The sequence below is a fragment of the Hyaena hyaena genome, unplaced genomic scaffold (assembly GCF_003009895.1).
Source record: "Hyaena hyaena isolate Hyena2069 unplaced genomic scaffold, ASM300989v1 scaffold_346, whole genome shotgun sequence".
NCBI classification, from domain to species: Eukaryota; Metazoa; Chordata; class Mammalia; order Carnivora; family Hyaenidae; genus Hyaena; species Hyaena hyaena.
The window spans coordinates 1,498,294-1,511,085 of record NW_024080978.1 but is presented as its reverse complement, the minus strand read 5'-3'; the positions used below and the strand labels follow the sequence as shown (position 1 = coordinate 1,511,085).

The window sequence follows — 12,792 nt, the reverse complement described above, 5'->3', positions numbered from 1 at the left end:
AACAAAAGTTCACAAAGTAACTTGGCAAGGACATTTATAATTTCGAAGATTACAGTTATTTTTGTGTGTGTTTTAAAGTTTCTTAGGGCCCCAGCAAAGAGGATTAGGGTGGAATGGTCTCAAAGCCTTTTAAATTTGGTATGGAACATCCAAGAAGAGAAGAAATTTCCAATGGAGTAGCACAAAGAACTGGATCCTTCTATTTCTATTGCAACTTTTTGTGAAGTCGTTGTTTTTTGTGTTTTTTCTTTTTTAAAAATTTTTAATGTTTTATTTATTTTTGAGAGAGAGAGAATGAATGAATGAATGGATGGGAGAGGGGCAGAGAGAGAGGGAGACACAGAATCCTTGAAGCAGGCTCCAGGCTCTGAGCTGTCAGCACACAACCCTATGTGGGGCTCGAACTCACGAACCATGAGATCATGACCTCAGCTGAAGTCGGAAGCTTAACTGACTGAGCCACCCAGGTCCCCATGTGTTTTTCCTTTGAAGAATCTCTCTCTCTCTCTCTCTCTCTCTCTCTCCTTGACTTAAAAATGAAACAAAACAACTCTTCAGCTAAAATTGCTTTACGGCACATATTCAAAACCCCAGACCCAAATACTTAACAAGTTTGAAGCAGAACAGCAGCAACATATTACTGTCGATATAATGCCCTTCTAAAGAGACATCTTGAAAAGTGCCTGGAGAGTGAATTGGGCTTCTGCAAAACTCCCAACAGCTAACAGGTTGTACATATATGGGCCCTTTACAGCAAAGGCACTGCTGAATTTCCCTATGGAGTTGACTTTGTGAACTTTTGGTCATAAGAGTGCTTAAGAAAATGAATGATTTGATAAAAGCATATGGCCCAATCTTTTTGAAACCCTACCATCACAGTCAATGTGCTGTGAAAAAACCATGAGGCAAGGATTGAATCACCTGGTTTTTAGCTCCAGGTATGTATTTAAGTAATGAATCACTTTGAGCAAGTGACTTAATACCAGTAAAATCTCTCTCAGTTTGACAATTCAGTTACACCAGTTCTCCTTATATTAGTCAATGACATTTGAAAGCAAATCAATAGGAAGTATAGAATTCATTCATTAATGATACCACTGGGCAGTTTCTGGGTGACCCTCAGTTGACTTCACGTGAAATGTAGTGTAGTACATGAAAATAGAGGAGTTCATGACTGTGCAGGAATAAAGGGTATCATCCCCTTTTGGTAGATACTCTCCCTAAGGATATATACCCTACCATGCTACAGGCATTATCCAAGAGCCAAGAAATGACTGTGAATGATAGTAGAGATAAGGGCCATGGTTACCATAGTCTTACAAGCATATTACTAGGAGCATCCACTTGATAAGTCTGATCTGTCAGATCCCTTATCAAATTCCTAACTCACTTGTCCATACCCTATTCCCAATCTCTTCTGCAGAAAAACACAACATACTGTACCTATTCTATAAATATTTTGTATCAATTCAAGCAATTAATTGTTTGTCTCAAATAAAGAGTCTTTACAAACCTGAAATAAAAATGACAGAAAATGGACTAAGGAAAAGGACCTGAATCTTTAAAGCTTCAACCATCAGTTCTGAAACTTCATGAAAAAAAGTCACTAGGGATTCTTATATTCTTCCAGTGATTCTAATGTCCTGTGTTAAAAATAAGCACCCAAGTGACTTTGAAGATAGAGACAGCCTAATAAATTTTACTTCCATGTTAAAAATGAAACAAAGTATGGAAACATGTATATAACATCTAGATAATGAAAGCATTTAGCAAAACTTTTAGAATATGGTGCCTTCAAAAATCTTGATAGATGGGACTAGATAGATAGATAGATAGATAGATTTGGTTCTATTAGCTGTGTCATACTTACATAATTCCTTATCAATTCTCAAGATTCTATTTATTGACTATTATTCATGGTCATTGAGTAAATGACCATGATACGACATGTCTAAATGAATGACTAAGTGATATATTATCTTAGAATATCTCTCCTTTCATAGACATCTCAATCAAGTAAAGTGCAGAGTAGCACAATGATTTATAATTTAATATGATTATGTCAAATTGGAAGCATCTAACTTAAGTGAAGTTATATTATTATAACTTATATTATTAACTTATATTGAGTTCATGAACTCAATATACCATTACCTTCAGTACGGTGTGGAAAGGAGTGGAGGCAAGATGTGGCAGTCAAGGAGTTACTAATTTTAGGTAGGAAAAATTCTCTATGGGACAGATTTAAATTTTTAAGAGTTCATCACCTTTCCTAAGTGTACAAAATATTTAAAAGTATAAAGAAGTTTTCAATATTTCCCAAATCTGGTAAGTGACGTGGGATTGAAGTCTTGTTCTGTGTGTTCAATTTGCAAGATATTCATGGTCTTATTGTCTTATTTTGTTACTGCTTTACATTCTCTAAGAAATGATAAAGATCTTTTTAAGTCCTTCTGGAATTCACCCATGATTTTTTCTTAACACACTACGCTTTTGAAGTTACACAGGTTAATGAGAATGTTTAAATAAAAAATCTACATTAATACTTTTTTTTAGATTAGTTGAGTTATATTAAATATTCATTATGTTATTCTTGAAATACTATCAGGTTGCAACAGGTGGTAAAACGTCAGGTTTGCTTAACTATTATATAAGCTTTCTGATCTTTGCTGATAAACTTAAAACTATAGAAATAACCCATTGTTGGATGCTTCTGCATAACAAGTAAAATGCTTCCCAAAGGAGAAAAATGTTATGCTTATTCTAAGAAATGAGTGATATGGGAGGCACCATCACATACTTTTAATAGAATAGGATTTGGAGTTAGATATTCAGGGTTCAACTTGGGCTCCTGATCAAAGTGGGAGGTCGTGTAGATGCTTCCCCCTTCTGAGCCTCTGTTCCCTCGTTGGGCTGTGTATTTTGGTGGCATGGGGTGTGAAAGAATTTAACCAGGGTCTAGGCTGTGGTACATGTTGAAAAACTGTTGGCCTTCATCCCCTCTTTCTCCTCAACATCCTCAGCTCCTTGCTGTTATATATGGATGTAAGATGTAGTAGAAAAAAAAATAATGACCCAAAACTATAATCTAAAATTACCCATGTCCTTTATTTCTTACATGTGTTGAGTTAGGTTTTTCATGATGCATGTATATTTTAGCCATCTATCACCTCAAGCTTGATTTTCACATTTCATTTGTCTAGTTACTTAACATTTTTTTAAAATCTTCATTCTGAAAAAAATATATACATGAACATAAGCTATCTAAACCCCATTCCTAATTATGGGAAGAATCCTTAGTAACATTTTGCCTTAATTTCACATTCAGCTTTTTCTATGTAGGACAGTCAAATTGAAGGACTCCCCAGATAGCTCTTTGAGGAGGTCACTCAGTGAGAAACGCTGAAGTTTTGCAAGCAGCTGGCGTGGAACACTTCTGCTGAAGTTTTAGGTTTGGCTCAGCATGCTCAGTTTGAAAAACAGATTACAGCTTTCATCTATTAACTTTGCAGAGTGAGAAGCTTATTAATACTGAGGAGGATTGAGGAATTTCATTGAAACTTGATGATCATACTAGCAGGGAAATAGTGTTCCTGTATTCATGCTTCTTGTTTAAGAGAATGCATGAGCAAGGAAGCATCCACAGATTGGAATCGGGGTTGTGGATGGACCATTATGAATCATGACAATTAAGACTTAACAAGCTAAGCTTTGCATTTTTCCTTCATGCCAGTTATTGAGGTGCATGACCATAGGTAAAGAACCATGTTGAATTGTACTGGATGGGAAAATGGTGGAAGAGGACTATAACCTGCCAGGTCACAAGTCTGGCTATGAACTGAGCTACACAAAGCATTTTAGTTCATCAAATAGATAGTAATACCTAAATATAAATAAGTAAATCATCACTTTTCTTTCAGAAACAACAACAACAAACATAAAATATGAAAGAATCTTGCAGAGATAATACGCTAGTGTGAGAAGAATTGCATGGTATGAAATGATAAATGGAATGATCGTATTTTGGTAGAGAATCCAACTCCTAGACGGCAGTATAGACGAGCTATGTTCAAGCAATGCCAACAAGAAACAGTGTTGCCTCATGCATAAAGCCATGTTCTTTAGAGCCAAACTGACCTAGGTTCCTTTTCCTCTTCACCCTTTCATTAGTTGAGGCAAGTTGCTTTTCTTCTTTAAATCTTAATTTTCTCATTTGTAAAATGGGGTTAGCAATAGTACTTGTTCCATATGGTTATTATGAGAATCAAATGAGAAAACACATGTGAAGCACTTAGCACAATATCTGGCACAGAAAATGTCTGTATGTAATAAATGGGATCTGCTAATGTTATGATCATTCCCTTAGCCAGTAAAGGATTGTCTAAGATAATGTGATCTTAACTTCTAAAGTCTCTACTGAACACATTTGATGTCATAAAAGATTTATTTCTTCACTTCCTTGACCGTTTTGTCCAGCAGCAGCATATTGGGATACAATTTATAGTGCAAATGAAAGATGAGCCTTGGATATTTACATGGAATTTGCTTGCTCATTAAAAATAAAGGAACTGATTAAGGAAATGGTAGTTTGGCAAATGCCTCACTGATTTTAAAAAGTTAGCCGAACATCACCTTATGACACTCCTTGAGCAGCTGTAGTGTTTATGTAAAAAAAAATGCGTGGGTGATAAACTACAGGAAGAGGAACAAATATAAATTATGTGTTTGGTAAGTGAATCAGTTCAGCTATTCACACAAGAAATTGACTTGTTGGATGAATACAGTCTAAGCTCATATCTTATAATGGCATATGCTTTTCCTTCAAAAATTACTAAGAATAGAGCTTCCAAGGTTTATATGTGCTTAGAATGTATTCCTTTTTCACATATAGTGGGAGCCTTGTTCTTCTTATTCCATCCTATTGCACTTTCTCTTAAATGATACAGCCTTGTAACCTAGACTCAGCTCCATTTTGCCTATTTCATCATTTTGTTCTCAGTCCTTAGGCACATGCAGTGGAAGGCCATTAACCCCTTGGTCTTTGTACAAATCAAAATATGATTCATCTAGATGTATTTTCAAATTACCCCCTGCAACTATTGAAATTTCAGTAAGGTCCATTGTGGTTCCATATACTCTTTGCAAAATACATTCAGTAATTGGTGATTCTGAGTGACTGGTTTTTGATGAACATAAAATTAAATGTAGAGCCCGGAGACACTGTTAGTAAACAATCATAAGACCACTCACTATGTCTTAGCAATTTGAATATAGCAGTGAGAAAAATATTCTAAGGAGTTATAAAAGCCAATTTGAATTGCATCTCTGAAGATACATGTCGGTTTTTAAAATGTTTTGATTTGTGTTTTTTTTCTTAACAAAAGCTAAGTGTAAATTAGCTGACAATGTAATTTAAATGCCTTGACCTTATGAGACTGTGGAATATTATGGATAAATTTTCCTCCTGTGGAATGACTCTACCAAAATATTTGCCTTTGTTTGTTTACAGTCATTTTATTAATTCAGTTGTGTAATTTTAGAGAAAATTTGTAAGAAGCACAAATCAGTCTTCTCCACCACAATGAAAATGAGGCCTCTTTAAGTATTTTCTGTAGTCAAAATTCAAAATACATAGCACTATTTAAATCATTGTAATTGTTGGATGTCCTGAACCTTCCTGAAGGCCATGGCCTGTTAGCAGGCTTGTTCCTCCGGGAATGTATCCTCCCATTCCAGGAATCCCTGCTTTGAACAAGTCAGGAAACACTGCCTCCTCTCTTACTCTTCAGGGAATTAAATCCCAGAGGTTTCAGGCCTCTGGAAATAGAAAGTGTTTCCTGTTGATGCTAAGCCTTTAATTGATTCAGTGGGTCTTTGGGGATTCCGTGGGCCTTTTCAATACGGACATGGTAAAAATGGTGGGAAAAAATGTTTACATTCCTTCCTAAACAGAATAGCTGATTGTTTGTGGAATGCTTTACTTCCTGGAAATAAAACTTTATATGACAACCTTCAGTACATGTGTTTTAGGGATTCTTACCGATTCAAAGGACAATATTACTTTTGGAAGATAAAATTTCCCCTAGAGGGCTTTCCGAATAATGTGAGTACATTCACTGGTATGTTGAGGTCTTTGTGTGTCATTATCTGGCCAAGACAGACTAACCAGGAAGAAAAGGCCAAAGACGTTGCTTTTATAGTGACACTTTATCCATTGGTGGTACGTCAAGTGACTTTGAGGATTTTGTTCATAATTTTCCAGCAAGATGGAACTTGCCTGAATGATTTACTCACCCCATTTTATCCAGTTTTTGAGACCTTTAGCAACTGTTTATCAAAGTATTAATTCTGTCAGACAAACATATGGGTGAGGAGGTAGAACTACCCGCAGTCCTTTTCTCCAAAAATAGATATTGGTTGTGTTTTTCATGTTTAACTTGGTCACATAATTAGCTCCGATTTGAATTAAGAAGTAGGGATTTTTATTTGCAAAAACCTGTCCACATTGAGTATGATATGGTTCAAAGGACATACAACTTGGAAGGGTAAGTTTACAGTAGGAGTTCAAGAAAACGGGAGTGTGTATTTTCCAACAGACTCACAAAGTGCCAGGTACTATGACCAGTGTTGTATCTATGCAGTCAGAAGACCCTAACTCCTCCACATGTTCGCTCCCTGACTGTGGCAAATCCCTAACCTCATGGAACCTCATTGTCCAATCTTAAAAGGAAGATGATCAGCATCATACCTACCTTACTAAGAGAAGAAAATGTCATTGTTGCAAAAGTGCTTTGTGAACAGTATAGCCCTACACAAATACTTACAATTAGTATTTTTTATATCCTAGTTTACTTCTCCAAAGTTTTGGGGTTAGTTCATTACTATTATCCTAAGCAAAATTTGGAGAGCACATTTAGAAACCAAGAAAAATTTGCCAGGAAGAAAAAAATAGGGCTGTGAAATGAAGGGCAGGTGTCATTGCCTACAAAGAGTCTCACTCAAACTTTGGAAATGAAAAGGTAAGGCAGGATGGGGAGATGAAGAGAGGGAAGTAGAGATACCATTGTGAGGATGTCCTCACTGTTTTTCAGCAAAGTGGATAAGCCAAGCATGGACCCTAAGAATGGACACTGTATTTAATAAGGGCACAGGTAAGTACCTTAACATGTTACAGTGAAACACAGTAAAAAAAGCAGATGAAGATTCTTTTCAAAATTCCTGGAAAAATTTCTAATGGATGATTAATAGTTGAATCTCTAAGGCTGAAGGATAGCAATAATATTATTAAAATGTTTTAAAAACAGGGCAAAAATGACTTGTTACAAAACATAGCAGACTATATCCAAAGATTGTCAGTCTGAAATATTTGGGTGTTATATACTTAACAACTTGTTATTGCTTCTATTGTTGAATGCCTACTTTTGCTTTTAAAGTACCTGATTATCTGGATGAACATTTCCTTAAATTCTGTGGGTTTTTTGTTTTTGGCATATATCTATAAGCTTTTTTATTTCTTTTTAAAAAAATAACTGAAAGACTGAGTAGGCAGACTTTTAATGGCATACTGGAGGGAGCATGCTAAAGGGATCTACTCTAGGCCTTGATAAAGAATTGTGTGATTTGGTCTAAAGATGTTAAACCTTTTATACCTCAGTTTCCTAATCTGTGAAATGAGCATATTATACCATCTTCTAAGGTTCATTTTCAATCCTGAAATTCTTTTATTATATGAAATTATGTTTCCCTTCTTCATTCTCTTATGCTGAAGCTGTGTAAGATGCTTTTATTAATGACACCTTAAAAAAAAAAAAAAAAGCCCTTCCTTATCATGGCCTAAAGGAAAATGAACATAATAGCAAGTAGTTATATAGAAACTCAACAGTTATGCAAATATAGTAGATGGCTGGTTGGGGCTGTATTTCTTCATAAAGATCTGAGATGAGCATTTTGTCTTTTCTTCCTCACCCCCCAACCCTGTATTTAATAACCTCTAAATTGCATCTACTGAAATCTTCTTCTACCCCACCCATCATGTTAAAGAAAACATTTTTATTTCTCCATGACTTTTTCTATCCTCTGGCACCACCTACTTTCTTTATAATAGAATTTGATTTCCTCTTACATTGTGGTCCGAGGAATAATTGTTACCATGTTCTGCTTCCTAGTTGTTGAACCAGATATCACTTTGCCAGAAGACAGGCAGGGAGGCATTCACTGAGCTCTGCGCGGGACCTGTGTTCAGTGGCAAAACAGTGAAGCCTTCCTAAGTACTCACCGCATAGCCAATATCAGAGAGCTTTCTCTCTGACAGCACAGGCAAGATGTGCTGATGTATTGCTCAGTGTTTACCTGCTTTATTTAGTTTCACGGGACTTATGAGTGATACATAAGTGATTAAATCCTTAGAACCAGGTCAACCTGAAACAGTTTAGTGGACTGCAGATGTGTCCATGGTTTCTTCACATTGGCTAGAACTACATTATTTATAATGATTCTTTGGGGGCATCCTTAATGAGGCTAGAAGGAGGGACTCATTTTTTTACTATGCTCGTAGCTTCCTCTGAGTGATCTTACGTATCTCCAACAGATACCTCATCTATGATCATCTTTAGTGCCTGCTAAGTAGTAACATTTAACTTATGTAAGTGGTTTTTTTTTAACTCAGGTTACAACCCTTTCTGATCAACTTAATTAGTTTGCAATAAATATCAACATGCCCCATCATGATAGAATTTTGCACTAGAAAAAATTCAGAGTGGGGGGCGGGGAGTAAAATATCAAGCCTATTTTGTGGCAAAAGAGAAAATAGGGAAAAAAGCTATAGGTGTAAAAAAGAACAAGAAATAATAAAATACAGCTAATGAATCCTAAGTTGACTCCCTTTTTCATAGGTCCCTACGTTTCTGGCCTAGGAAGCAGATAACACTGTTTATTAAGCCATTAGCAGCAAAAACAACAACCAAAGACAAAAATTCCACCTACTCATCAGCATTCAAACTCAGTGTGTTGCCTGTGACAAGCGACACTCTGAAAAGATGGTCCTTTGGAGCTTGTCTTGCTAGAAACCTATTTCTGGTACAGCTACATGACTGGGGAGACTATGGTTAAGTCTTCCAGGCATGCTCCTATGTCCATCCTCTGGCATTGGCAGATGCTGATCAGGTCACCAAACTCACTGGCAAACGCGACGTGACAACACCAGGAGCTTGGAATGATAGTATTTCTCAGACTCAAGTGAGCACAATGTTGATCTGTGTAATCCACAAAATATGTATGTGAGCTTTACCAAGGTTAATGAGCGAATCCACTGTTCTTAGGTGTCATTGATTGCAATTTAAACATAGGCTCTGTAAGGATTTAAGTATGTGTGTATTTGGTATGGAAAGTTTCCCTGGAATAGGTCTAAGAAAAACTGAAATCAATACTGCAATGCTACATTATATAGGAGTTTCAAATTGGGAGGCTGAATATCTACTTCAAGCTTTTCCTCTTGTTAGGAACTTAGGAGGTACCTCAAAATATCAGATCCTTTCTGTGTCAAAAGCAACACTTCTAATGAATAGCAGAAAAGCAAATAAAACACCTTTTCCTCTTTGTAATAAATCATTGGTTTTTTTTCTATAGATTGCATGTGGCGTTTGAGGCAGAATGAGCAAGCCTGCCAATATTGCGAGCTAATGCCTCAGCACCTTTCATTTTTCACTCTGAGCAGGAAGCCTTTTCTTAAACTTGTTCATTTTACAGAGGGAAAATCGAAGCCAGTGGCATATTGTCAGAGCTGCTTTATTGTCATCATTTACAAAGGTCACTAGAATTAACTGACTTCTTACATATTGCAAAGTGACTCATATTTTGACACATTTATGGGAAAGTGGCAGGATCTAAGTGGCTGGTTATTGTCTTGGTTTTGGCTCATATTATAAACTAGGAACCCAATAATAACTCTGAAATCACAGTTGTAGGGGAAAAAAAATTACCATGCAGTCGGAAAGAATCAGATTCCATTAACTGTTTGGTTAGTTAAACTAAGGAAAAGGAGGAGAGAGCTCCAGAAGATGAAATGCAAATTCTAGGTTTGTTTTAATGTCTTTACAGGACCCGTTGAAGGAAGTAGTGACTGTTTGCATGAACATCCTCAATTGACGTTGTCTGTTTGTAAGCATATTCGAAGTAGCTGGCTTCCTTTTACAAGACTGAAAGTATAAATTAACCCACACTGTACTCCATGAATCATCAGTACATGGATGCTCATAGTTTACTGAGAGTAATTCTGTCTCAAAGGCATTGCTTCTGAAACTACAGAGAAATGTAGGATATGAGTAATATTTATAGTACCAGGGCACACTATTCCCTAGGTAGATATTTTGAATCCTTACTTCTTCTCTTTTTATTTTTCACATCATCTCCTCTTCACTGAATTAGGAAGGTTCTACTCATATTCATAGCCTGCTCCCACTAAAATTACAGGCATGGAAACAAGGACATATTGTTAAAAATAAATAAATTAGAGGCAAATTAAGCCACATTGCTCAATAACAGCAAAGGGAATATAGTGGTCGGGTTTGAACAAAAATCTTCTTAAATAGGAAACGCACTTTAAAGCTACCCTGCTGTGATTCTGTTAATTACCAAAGAAGATTAGAACTCTTCTGGTTCATGGGATTCTTTTACCTCGCGTGTGTCAGTTGCAGCTGCATTAGCAATCAGACATTTGCACTGTCCCTTCAGACCAGCGGGAGGATGTTATTAAAGGGAAGTCATTTACCCCAATCCGTAAGATGTAGCCTGGCAGAAATTCAATAACTGTTTGTGATATGCTCATTCCACCACTCCGCTTAATGGTTTTAGCTCTTGACATACAGCAGCATTTGCCTTAATCTCCATCCACTGGGTGAAAGGGAGAAAAATGCCCTATTTGGGGGGTTGGTTTCAAAATACAGAATCATGTGCAATCTGCTTTTTATTACGAGTAACATGAAAAGAAAATTCCCCTTTTCTCCTTTCCTCTCCTCTCCACTCCCACTGTCCCCTTCTCCCCTCTCACCCTCCTCTCTCTCTCCTCTCCCCAGCACTGCTTTTTCTCTCCCACTCACATCCTCTGATGGGCGTTCAAGCTAGTAAAATACATGTTGGAGAATCCCACAAACACTGCTAAGCATACCCAAAGCCAGAGGGCTTTTGCATTTGAATTTCTCCTCAAAAGTAAAATGGAAAGAAGAATGCTTTAGGATTCAGACAAGAAGAAAATATCAACGGAGAATTTAGGTTTGAAAAAAAAACAAGCATCCACCACCCAAGAAATAGAGCATATTTAAATAGAAATGGATATTTTAAACTTACCTTGCAAAAGCAGTTTCTGTGATGTACCACCTTTCCTGTCCCTGTGTGCTGGCTTCCTCAGTGCTGTAGTTGCGATAATCACATGGTTGTGTTCTTGCCCCGATGTAAATACGTGCATGTGTGTGTGTAATAAAGTATACACAAACATGTACTATAGATGGGTACACATGCAAGCGATCTTATCTTTGTATTCTAAAATATAAAGGGAGGCAGGACGCTGCAGCTAGGGTTCCTTCTTTTCCCTGGAACTCTTTCTCTCGGTCGGCAGGCAGGCTGACGCTCTCAATCCAGTGAAGAGAGATACTGGGAGCTGGCTTTATTTCTCCTTGTTTCCATGGTGGTTAGTGGTGCATCGTTCACCCGATCAGTTGTCACACTGACATGGTGCTGCCTGCTCAGCGGTCATTAATAACTGAACACCCTCCGCTCCCCAGAGAGGAGCCAATCGCTTCAGACTGCCAAGATGTAGCATTCGCAGCTGCTCCCGTCTGGTTGGCTGAAACAACCTGTCTGTTCTATGACACTGCTGCTTAGGATACAAATAAATGAAACAGGCTTGCATATTTTCCTAGGTATCATTTCCTTCCTGCCTACCTTCCTGCCTTCCTTTCATCCTCCTTTCCTTCCTTTCTCCCTTTCTCCTCTCCTTCCTTTCCTCCCTTCCTGTCTTTCTTCCCTTCCTTCCCTCCTGCTCCTTCCTTTCCTCGCTTCCTTCCTTCCTCTTTTCCTCCCCTCCTTCCTTCCTTACATCCTTCCTCCGTCCTTTCTTTCTTCCTCTTGTTTATAAGAGGAAACAATTTTTGACAAGTTTTCCCATTTTTAGGCTCTCATTCATCTAGAGAAACTGTGTGTTTTCTCTCTGAAACTAGCAGGGCGTGCTACAAATAAGGATTTCCCAATTATTAAAAACACCTGGAGAGGCGCAAAGCCTCTCTGTAAAGTTCACCAGTGACTGCATTATTTCAGAAGAGTAGCTTGAAACTGTTTCGAGAGGCATTTGGTTTTCTGTAGGTTCTCCTTAATTTAGTGAATGTGCTTACTGTTCAATAATACCTTTTTTTTAAACAATGACATTTCTTATCTGCTTTGACCACATTTTAAAAATAAGCGTATATTTGCTTCTCTATAATTCACAACATTGGCATAGGAGGGTGTATTTATAAAAAAAAATAATCATTTCCAATTACATTCATTTTTTTGAAATATCTGATGCAATTAATCTGACAGGCACATATGAACGTGTACACGTGTCAAGGTGTTTGGGTGTTTCTGTGTGTGTATATTTAGGAGGTAAGTTTTATTACTCTTGGGGGAGTATTTCAACTTTAAGAACTTAAATCTTCAAGAAAATGATTTTCCTTTATACTTAGACTTAGTAATTCTGAATGTATATTTACCAGGAAAATATGATATATATACCACATATGTAAACACTTATTGAATTATCTGCAA

General features: G+C 37.0%; 1 protein-coding gene across 1 annotated transcript in view; it reads left to right on the top strand.

Moving 5' to 3' along the window:
- LOC120243567 (mitochondrial inner membrane protease subunit 2-like) overlaps positions 1–12,792 on the top strand; it is an 827,125-nt gene that overhangs the window by 393,941 nt on the left and 420,392 nt on the right. The window lies entirely within an intron of this gene.